This window comes from Urtica dioica, chromosome 3, assembly GCF_054948205.1.
Source record: "Urtica dioica subsp. dioica isolate 48M chromosome 3, U.dioica_male_clone48M_v1_H2, whole genome shotgun sequence".
NCBI lineage: Eukaryota > Viridiplantae > Streptophyta > Magnoliopsida > Rosales > Urticaceae > Urtica > Urtica dioica.
Window position 1 is genome coordinate 27,110,617 of NC_142758.1, and position 11,529 is coordinate 27,122,145.

The window sequence follows — 11,529 nt, forward strand, 5'->3', positions numbered from 1 at the left end:
TGGCATCTAAATCGTTGTCCGGAAAACAGCGACAACAGCTACCTTTCGGCGCGTGAAACGTGGCGTTGCGCGAGTGCGTCGCGCGAAAAATGAGCCTGTTCCCCTCATTAGCCCCCCGAGTTTCTTGTGCACTCGTAGAGGAGACTAGAAATTATAATACAATAGGGCAAGGGTTTCGAAGCGAAATGTAATTCAAATATAATGTTGAAATAGTTAATAATTACATTCCCCGGCCGTTGGCCGTACTTAAAATATGAAATTGTCTTTTGCGAAAATCGAACATAAACTGAAAATAACAAAACATAGTGCAATCGGGAACGGGCTTCTACTGGTAGTATTGCCGCAGGTGCTCCGTGTTCCACGGGTGTGTGAACACAAGGCCTTCCAGGTTCTCAAGCTTGTAGGTGCCGTCGTGGATGGCTCGGCGTACGCGATATGGGCATTCCCAGGTGGGACCCAAGACTCCCGCTCCTTGGACTTTGGTGTTTTGGAACACCCTTCTAAGAACGAGGCTTCCGTCGGCGAACTTCCGCAGCTTGACCTTGGAGTTATAGTACTTCTCGACTTTCCTCTTTTGAGCAGCAAGGCGGGTGAGCGAGTCAGCTCTCTTCTCGTCTATGAGGTCTAGCTCGAGCCTGATTGCGTCGTCGTTGGCAGCTTCTTCATATTCTTCAATGCGCAGGGTCGGCAGCTTGGTCTCGACAGGTACCACGGCCTCGACGCCGAACGCGAGAGCGAAAGGGGTTTCGCCGGTCGCGTTTCGTGCGGTGGTCCGGTATGCCCACAAGACCATGGAAAGCTCGTCGGCCCAAGCCCCCTTCCTTTCCTCCAGCTTCTTCTTCAGGTTCTCTTTGATCGTCTTATTGACCGCCTCGACCTGACCGTTAGCCTGCAGATGGCGAGGTGAAGAGAAAGTCTTGCTAATGCCAAATTGTTCGCAAATTTCTCGGAGGCGCGCTTTGTCAAATCGCTTCCCGTTATCGGTCACAATTGACGCGGGGATCCCGAAGCGGCAGACAATGTTCTTCTAGATGAATCTCGTCGTGTTTGCCTCAGTGATCTTCGCCAATGGTTCGGCCTCTACCCACTTCGTGAAATAATCGATCGCCACGATTGCTTGCTTGTATTCCCTTGGGGCCACAGGTAGCTCACTGATGAGATCGATTCCCCACTTTGCGAAGGGTCGCGGCACGATGATCGGGCATAGTGGGGCAGGCACCTGGCGCGGGATGTGAGCAAACCTTTGGCATTTGTCGCATTTTTTGGCGCATTCGTGGGAGTCCTTTTTCAAGGTTGGCCAAAAATATCCGAGCCTTAGTAGCTTCAGTGCCAAAGATTGTCCGGCGGCATGGTTTCCGCACACCCCTTCGTGCACTTCGCGGAGCGCTTTCTTCGCCTCGACCTCGGTCAGGCAGCGGAGAAGGGGCATGGAGTAGCCTCTCTTGAACAGGTTGTCCTCCCTCATCGTGTATTTCGGCGCCAAGCTTCTCAGTTTTTTGGCCTCTTCTTTGTCTTCGGGGACGACTCCTCGTTTGAGGAAGTCCACGAGCGGCGTCATCCATGAGGAGGGCGGAGCTCCGTCTACCACACCTACATCGCCTCTCGAGACGTAGGGTCGGGTCAATACTTCAATCGGCACGCTGCCTTCTCCCGCCTCGTCTATGCCGGACGCAAGGCGTGCCAGGGCATCAGCGTCGATGTTCGCCTCTCGGGGAACTTGGACGATCTCGAACCATGACAGGGCCTCCAGGTTCTTTTGGGTTTTGGACAAATACGCGACCATGTTTGGCTCTTTAGCGGCGTAGTCGCCCCTAACCTGGTTCACAATAAACTGCGAGTCGCAATGGATGCGCAGGTTTAGGACGCCTAGCTTGTTCGCCAGCTCCAAGCCAACGATCAGAGCCTCGTACTTTGCCTCGTTGTTGGAAGCCTTGAACTCGAACCGCAGGGCGTATCTCAGTTTTTCCCTATCGGGATTTGTGAGCACAACGCCGGCGCCAGCCCCCCGGGCGTTTGATGCGCCATCCACGTGCAAGTCCCAGACCGGCCCTATCGGGCTGTTGGTCCTCTTCTTCGACGGCCCATTGCGGTCGTTTTCCCCGTTCTCCTTGTCTTCCTCGTTCTCCCTATCTTTGTCCCCCTCGTCGGTTGAGGGTGCGCTCGTGAACTCGGCTATGAATTCGGCGAGGGCCTGGCCCTTGATGGCGGTTCTCGGTTGGAACTCGACCCCGTACTCGCCCAGCTCTTGGGACCATACAGCCATTCGAGAGGAGGTCCCTTTTTGCAGGGCCTTCTCGATGGGATGTCCTGTGCGTACCACGATGGGGTGCGCTTGGAAGTAGGGCCGAAGTTTCCTCGCGCTCATGACAAGGGCGAGGGACAATCTCTCGATTTCCGGGTATCGGGTCTCGCCGTCGAGGAGCGCCTTGCTAACGTAGTAGACCGGCCATTGCACCTTGTCTTCTTCGCGTATGAGAACTGCGCTCATGGCCCTTTCGGAAACCGCGAGGTAGACATACAAGGTCTCACCGTCTTTTGGTTTTGCGAGGAACGGGGGGGAGGTGAAATAGGCTTTCATTTCGCGGAACGCTTCCTCGCACTCCTCCGTCCAAACGAACCCGTCGGTCTTCTTAAGTGCCTTGAAAAATGGTTGGCACCTATCGGTAGCTTTGGAAACGAATCGCGTCAGGGCGGCGATCCTTCCCGTCAAACTCTGAACTTCTTTCACTTTTTGCGGCGACCTCATCTCTAAGATCGCCCTAATTTTCTCGGGGTTAGCCTCGATCCCGCGGTGGCTGACCATGTAGCCCAAGAATTTTTCGGACTCGACCCCAAAAGCGCACTTGTTGGGGTTGAGCTTCATCATGTAGCGCCGCAGGATTGTGAACATCTCTCTAAGGTCTTGAACGTGGTCGTGGGCCTTGAGGCTTTTGACGAGCATATCGTCCACGTAGACCTCCATAGTTTTGCCAATTTGATTGGCGAACATTCGGTTCACCAACCTTTGATACGTAGCTCCCGCGTTTTTGAGGCCAAAGGGCATGACCTTGTAGCAGTAGAGCCCACGGTTCGTAATAAAGGTGGTCTTGATCTGATCCGGCTCGTGCATGCGGATCTGGTAGTAGCCTGAGTAGGCGTCCATGAAGCTCAACAATTCGTGGCCCGCCGTGGCGTCCACAAGTTGCTCGATCCTCGGGAGAGGGAAGCTGTCTTTCGGGCAGGCTTTGTTGAGATCTTTGTAGTCGATACAGATCCGCCACTTCCATACATTGAGATTTGGTTATATCCTAAATAGGCATTCATTAAACTTAACAGTTCATGCCCGTTTCGTGGCTATCTTTTGGACAGGCTTTGTTTAAGTCTGTGAAATCCACACAGGTTCGCCATTTCCCATTGGGTTTTTTCTAACTAATACCAAGTTGGCTACCCATCTTGGATACTTATTTTCTTTGATAGATTTGTTGGTGATAAACTTATCTACTTCTTCTTTTAAAGCTATGTACCTTTCGGTATTTAAAGCTCTCTTTTTTGTCTAATGGGTTTTTCTTTGGGGTCTATAATTAGCTTATGACATGCTAGCTCGGGGACTATATCTACCATATCGGCTTGAGACCATGCAAAGATATCTAAATTTTTTTTACAAAAGAAAGATGAGATCTCTTTTGGTACTAGAGTCGAGATACTTTCCGATCTTGAGCTCTTTCTGTGGCTGATCTTGATCTGGATTGACTTCCTCGACCTCATCACCTGGACTGATAACCCGTCGACTCGGAAGGCGGGATCGAAATCAGCATTGATGGTCATCACCTTATGGGCATCTTTGTCCTGGCTGCTCTTGCGGTAGTCAGCATAACAGCTTCTGGCCACTGCATGCATGCCTTGTACTTCGCCGACTCCTTGATTGGTTGGCAATTTCATTTAGAAATATTCCCCCGAGGTTATCACTCCGAGTGCCAGCAAGGTGGTTCTTCCAATAATGGCGTTGAAGGAAGACTTACCCGGGACTACCACCCATTGGGTGTTTATGGTCTTTGTCCTCGGGTTTTCTGTCATGGTTAGTGGGACTGAGATGATACCTCTTGGTTTTACGGAATCACATGTGAATCCATAGAGGCTTCCTGGTGAGTGAGCCAATGAGTCCTTCTTAAGACCCATCCTACCAAAACTTTCCTCGTAGAGGACGTTGATGAGACTCCCAGTATCCACCAAGATTCGATGTACGTTCTGATTACCAATTAGGGCAGAGATGACCAGGGGGTCATTGTGTGAGAAAATCACCCACCGTGCGTCTTTCACTGTGAAGGTGAATAGCTCTCAGCTATGTTTAATAATCTTGTTCGGCCTTTGTTCGGCCGTAAAGAGGATCTGTCGATGTTCCACTTGTGATCGATGTCGTGGTGGAATGCACAGTATTTTTTTTATCTATCTTCGAGATATCTATCTTGATCGATTTTGACTATCGAAAATCCTCTTGATCTTGCGTAAGGCTGAAAATTTCTTCTATTGAAGTGTTCAGAGGATGATACTTATCGTACTTACTCGGAAAGGCTTTTGTGGCCCTGCTCCCGACCGGATCCTCTTTGGGGGGCACACGTCTTCAGATCGATGTCCCCTCTGTTCTTCTCGCCGAGGTTTTGGGACCTAGACTTTTCTTGCCGCCAGCCTAGCCTCCTCGACATTGATGTATTTATGTGCTCTTTTGAGGATATCGTTGTAATTCTAAGGACTGGTTGTTTGGAGCGACCACCGGAATTTTGATTCTGTTCGGATCCCCGAAGGTATGCCGAAGATCTTGAAATCTTCGTTGAGGTCATCAACTTGCAGCGCTTGCTACGATTAATAGTTGATGTTGTTTTTAGCGTTTCTCATGGCCATGTTTGACAACTATGGGCCTTTCCTTGGGATTCTTTCGAAGCTTGAGCCAACGCAATGATACATGAATTTCCTCGCCAGTTGCTTCCGGGATCCCACCAAGTTAGGCCGGAGTTTTTGGTACCACCACTTGGCAGATCCTGCCAGGGTGAATAGAAAGTTTGGCACATCAACTCAGGACCTGCTCCATGTAAAAGCATCCATGATGAAAAAGTATAGAGGTGATCGCCCGGGTCAGTGTTTCCATCATACATTAGGATGCTCGGCATCCTAAATAGGTCTGGTAACGGGTGTTTTAACATTGGTGCTGTGAATGGAGAAACGGCCTCCCCTATCTTTAGGATTGGTTCCTTCTGATCCTGAGCTACTTCTTCGATTCGGCGCTCCAGCCTTTTGAAGTTGGCTTCGTCGGTGCTTGCACTGTCTCCAGATTCTGAACCTTCGTCATGGTCTTTCATGGTCATCGAACGGCTTTACTTGGTGGAAGGTTGATACCGATCATGAATCTTTTCTTGATTGGCCTGATATCTTTCCAAATCAGTATTGTCCTCTTCTCTCTCTTATCGGCCCTTGGCGTACTTTCGGGACTTCTTAACCCATTGTTCTTGCTCCGCATGTTCTTTTCCGTAGCGATGCGATGGTTCTTCGCTAGGAATCACTACTGCGCTTTGCATGGTGACCCTATTCGCCTGGAGTCCTTCGCTCAAGTCTCTATTATTGGCTTCCAGATCTAGGAGACACTCTTGCATTTCTTTAAACTGCTCGGCCAGACAGGGTTGGGGGAGAAGCTCATCCATTTCTTCTACCGTGAGCGGCAGAGTGCGGTTGTGGTGTTCGATCTCTTGATCACGATCGGCAACATTATCAGGTGGGTTTGATACGCTTGCCAATGAACTTCAACGTCTCCATTTCACCTCATTCTAGCGAAAAATTGTTGACCTGAAAAAGTAGTACAATAATATCTCACGAAAGACACTAGATACCGAGAATGCATTTCCGAGGACTCCAAGTGTTTAGGCAAGACTTTTCTAATTTACAGACTAATCTCGCAAAATGAAGAAAGTAAATAAGGGTTTCGAAACATGCAGACTATGGATTGTGTGCTTGAAAAAGTGAAGCGTCCGTTCCTTCGTGCTCATCTTCTATTTATAGGCGTCTCGAGTAGAGTACATAGGGTGATCAGTCCCATGTTTTCGACGGTTATCAAGTAACTACTCCGAGTTTGTCACTAGAACAAATATAGGCATCAGGTGCGACGAAAGTCGCACCCGATGCCCAAAATGTTGCACCCGAAAGTTCTTCAGGTGTGACTTTAGGTACGACAAAGTCGCACCCGAAAGTCCGTCACTAAAGCCCAAAAGTGTCACACATTAGGTGCTACCAAAAACCTCAAAAATGATGGGTGTTTGAGTATTCTGTGCGACATGTCGCACCCAATAACCTTCTCGCCAAGGTATCAGGTGCAAGATGCGCACCGAATACACTTCTCGTCAAGGTATCTGTTGCGACATGTCTCATCGAATACCATTCCCGTCTAGGTATCTGGTGCGATATGCGGCACCTAGTTTGTTATTTTAATTAAAAAATAATAATTTACAAATTTATATATTAAAAACCTAAATTAGAATTCTTATATAATTAATTAAAAAATAAACTTTAATTTACAAAATTATAAATTAGAAATAAGATTCTCATATTAGAATTCTTATATAAACGTACAAATCAAGTCTAATATTATCTATTAATATCTAAACGTTCAAATCCTATTTTTTGTGTATACAACTTATTGATAGTTGAATTTCCTCTTCCAAATAGGTCGCTTTGTGATCCGATGTGTCCTCCTCGGGCTCGTCTGCTGCTGCTTGTTCCCCTTCGGCCTATTCAACCGCTTTCTTTAGGACGATCTCGCAAGAATTCCACAGAACATGGCGTCTGCTGATCTGTGGTTCCACCGGGTTGCGCCGTAGGCTGAGGCTGGGAATCGTGGGGGACTGCTGGGATATCCGTGTGAGGAAGGCGATCTGTTGCCACATCTCCTACATCTTGGCTTGTTGGGCCTCCATCTGGGCTTGCTGGCTTGACAGCGCAGACTGCATCTCACTAACCAATGGATCAGTCCGAGACGACGAACTTGACTTTCATAAATGACGTCTCAAGGTCGCACGTGGGGCACAGAAGATACCCTTGGCCACTCCATCCTGACAAATACGATCGAGCAGAAAAATCGTTTACCGTCCATAGAAGCGTGGCACGCAACCGAAACATTTCATCATTCGCCCCATCTTGAACTTGGAACCCAGTATCCCAATCTTCTTTCAGCATTAGGTACTGTCTTTTCATGCACAACGAAGGCGGCAAGTTGTGCGCAGTTAGTACCACAGACCACATACTGTATGCTAGACTCATTTCCCCAAACGGGTTGAACCCATCAACACCTAGTCCAAGCAGTAGGTTCTGAGACTCTGCTGTAAAACCTGGGTATCTCTCGTCTAGATTCTTCCACGTCGTACCATCCGCAGGTTGTCACAAAACGCCTTCTTCCTTGGTGCGATCTCTTTCGTGCCACTGCATCTGAAGCAACTTGTATTGAGAAGCGTACAATCGCTTCAATCGAACTTTCAGGGAAAAGTATCGCAATATCTTTTGCGTTATCTTCTTCCCGGTTGGCTTCCATCTGCTCTCATTGCAAACTGGGCACACTTCAGCTTCCTCGAGATCTTTTCAAAATAGGACACAATCGTTAGTGCACGCGTCGATCATCTCGTACCCCATGCCGAGATGCTTCAGCTTTGCCTATGCGTCGTTGTGTTTTTTTTTAATGAGATTACCAATTGGATGAGACTTCCTTAAGAGATGCAAGAGTTCTATGAATGACTTGTTCGTCCAATGGTTCGTGACTTTGATGTGCATCAACGATACCAAGAACGACAAAGATGAAAACTCTTTGCATCCTGGGTACAATTCTGCTTCCATCTCAGCGCATAAGTCTTCCACTTGCTCCTCTGCACGCACCTTGCTCGGGGTTGGATCCGGATAGTCATCGAAATCCTCGTGATTCATGTTATCATGCAAGGTATCGTGCAATCCTCCGACTCGTCTCTGATAAGTTTCGATGACATCTTCTTCACAAGTACGAACGAGACGATCACCGTGATGATACCATTAAGTGTATCCCAGGGTAAAACTTTTGTTCAAGAGGTGACTCTTTACAACCCATATGTCGTGCCATCTCACTATGTTGCAAGACTTGCAAGGACAACGATATTGGCCATTTTCGTTCGGGAGTCTGCTTGCAAGGCGGATAAACTCGTTAACCCTTGTTTTATACTACAAACTCAACCGATTGTTCTCGATAATCCAATCTCTACTTAGATTTGACATTCCGCTGAACGAGAGGGTCAAAGACGGTTATTATTAAGGGACGGGGAACGAATGTAATAGAATGACAGAGAGATTATGACACTAATTAATTCGAAACTGTACTGAAATTTTGGAAGAGTTTCCCCTATAATGGTGATAAACAAAAAACATTAAAACATGTTTAAAAAGATATGAAAACTATCTAGAACTATCATATTAATAAACTAAACTCAAAGGCACTAACATTTTAACATAAAATCATATTAACATTTCAAATTCAAATTTAATATCCAAATCATGCACTATTTGATTAAAATTTAAAATTTACTAACAAATTAACTAAATTAAATCATTTATAATTTAATGACCAATGAATTTACCATTTACAATTTAGTAACACAACTAGCAAACTAACGAACTAACAAAATCATATTAATTATACCATAGTAACAAATTAAATCATATTACCATATTGAATATTAACTAATTTACACAATAATAACATTTACATATGAATAACTAATATAGTAATTAAACTATCAAATCTTTTTTTTTTTAAGTAATTAAACTATCAAAAAAATAAAAGAAACAAACTAACCTAAAATTCAATTCAGACAGTAATTGACAGTAAAATGAAAGTTGCCAAGAACCAACTCATGCCCTAGCAAATGTCTGTCAAAATATCACAGTAACCCTAAATTCTTGTTCTCAAAATCTTTCGAAAATTCGGTTCAAAGAAGGAAATTCCGAACACGCTAACCTTGAAAACAAGAAACCAGCTTCAGTGGCTACGGCGATGAGGAGGGGCAGTAAGGGAGGATGAGGTCTCGGCTGAGGCTGAGGCTGAGGTTGTTTGTCTCACGGGAAAGAGTATCGGTGGTTTGTCTCCCTCGGTGGCCGTCGGCGAGGAGGGCGCGGGCGGTGGCCGTCGGCGAGGAGGGGCTGAGGTCATTGGCGGGGAAGTCAGGATGGAGCGAGAGAGTGAGAAAGAGAGAGTAAGAGAGAGAGAGAGAGAGAGAGAGAGAGAGAGAGAGAGTGATAAAGAGAGTGAGAGAGAGTGAGAAAGAGAGAGACTTACAAGGGACGACGGCGACGGGCTGGAGAGGCGTTGGGCTGGAGCATCGGCGTCGGCGAGGAGGGCGCACACACGAGGAGGGGGTGAGGTCGTCGGCGGGGCAGTCGGGCTAGAGCGTCAGGCTAGAGGCGCGCGACGGGCTGGAGCGTCCAGATGGAGGCGCGGGCGAGTGAAGGTGGGCGCGAGCGGCGGCGTTGGGTCTCGGGCGAATGCTAGAATCGGGTTCGCGGGCGACAAAGAGAGAGAGAGAGAGAGAGAGAGAGAGAGAGAGAGAGAGAGAGAGATGTAGTGAGAAATGCAGTATGAGGAAGAAGAAGGATGCCGGGTGGTATAAATAACTTAAAATTATCAGGTGCGACATGTCATACCTGTTGGGCTTATCAAGTGCGACATGTCGCACCTGTTGGGATTATCCGGTGAGACATGTTGCACCGAAAGGTATTCACTACGATGAAATCGCACCAGATACCACTTATCTTTTATATAATCATTTTTTTGCGTCTTATATTTGGTGCGACTTTGAACATATTAGGTTCGACAGCGTCGCACCAAAAATTAAATTCCACAGTGAAAAATATTCGGAGGAATTTAATGCCCGCTTAAAATTTTGAAACCTTTAGGTGCGACCAAGTCACGCCTTAGGTGCGACATGTCGCACCAGATACCACTTAAATTTAGAGAAAATTTTAGTTTTCCGAAAGGGTATATGGCGCGACATGTCGCACCTAATACCCTCTTAGGAGCGACTTGTCGCACCTAATACCCTTCCGCACTAGAAAACTTAATTTGTAGTAGTGCGTGCGCGTAGTGGGTTGTTGCTCTTAGTACTTTTCTTGGTAGTAACCGTTGAGGTGAGCGTTTTATCTATTATTATGATTATATACACGTGTGTTTTGTTAAGACTAGTCTTTGACCTATCACCTTCTTTTCTCTTAGAAGTTCTGCTCGGTAGGGGCCGTTCTTGACTTCTGAACGAGTCGTTCCTTATCTTTCGTGAGTTCTTGGGCCTATTTGACCCGAACTCTATGTTTGACGCTCTTAATTCTCGACCATTTCGGATTATCCGAGTAACATCTACGAAGAATGAAGAATTGACTGCAAGTAAAAGTAATTATATAACACACAAAATATAATGTATATTATCTCTTCATCCAAGTATACCATTTTGTGATGTTTTAAAGAATCTTTTAAAACCTTGTAAATTTTTGAAAAATGACATATTTGTCTTTTATTTATATATTTTTTACTATATACATATGTTTTTTTTATCTTTCGTCGAGACTTTTGTTCAGCGCGACATTTTTTATCTTTCATGAGTGATGTTAAACTTATTCTCGATGGCTTTTCATATCTTTTGGATTATAACACTATTAAAATATATCTATTTAAGTGATAACTCAAAAAATATTAATTATTCAAAGTTTATTCAAGGTTTTAGGCAAAATCATCGATGTCAATTTCCACACATTTTCAAGGTTTGAGAACATCTCCAACTCACATCACCGAAATGATGCTACTTTTGAACTAAAATAGTGCAACTTTTGCACCAAAATATTTTTTATCTCCATCTACAACACCATTTTCCACACCAAAATGAATATTCTTTTTTATACTTTGAAAATAATATATCCTACCTTTTGCATGTAAATCCCAATATTAATTTCTTATATAAAAATAATCCTATAAATATTGTATTAGTCTCTCTATAGTACTATTAAATATTACATCTATACAAACTAATCACATTTGTATACATATAACATTACATTACATATGTAAACTTTAATATTAGATTCTAGACACTTGTATATTATTAAATATGTATTGTAGTTTGATTCGTGTAGTATATTATAAATTTTATTATTGTTATGTTATTTACTCTTTTTTTTAGTTAATGATATGTAATTTATTTTTATAAAATAAGTTAAAATATAAAGTATATTGTTTTGGGGGACTGCTTTGCAAATAAAAAGGTATCACAATAGAATGATGTGGGTGAATAGTGTAACATCAAATATGATGATACACTATTCACCACACCAGTTTCTCTACTATTTTGGTGCAAAATATAGTGTGGGTTGGAGTAAAACTCACACTAACATCATCACTTCCTACAAGTGCTTACATATGCAAGCGGAATTCCATTGAGGCCAAAACACTCGACGACTCTTAGGGCTCGTTTGGTAGGAAGAATGGTAACATGGGTGGATGGATTTAGTGGG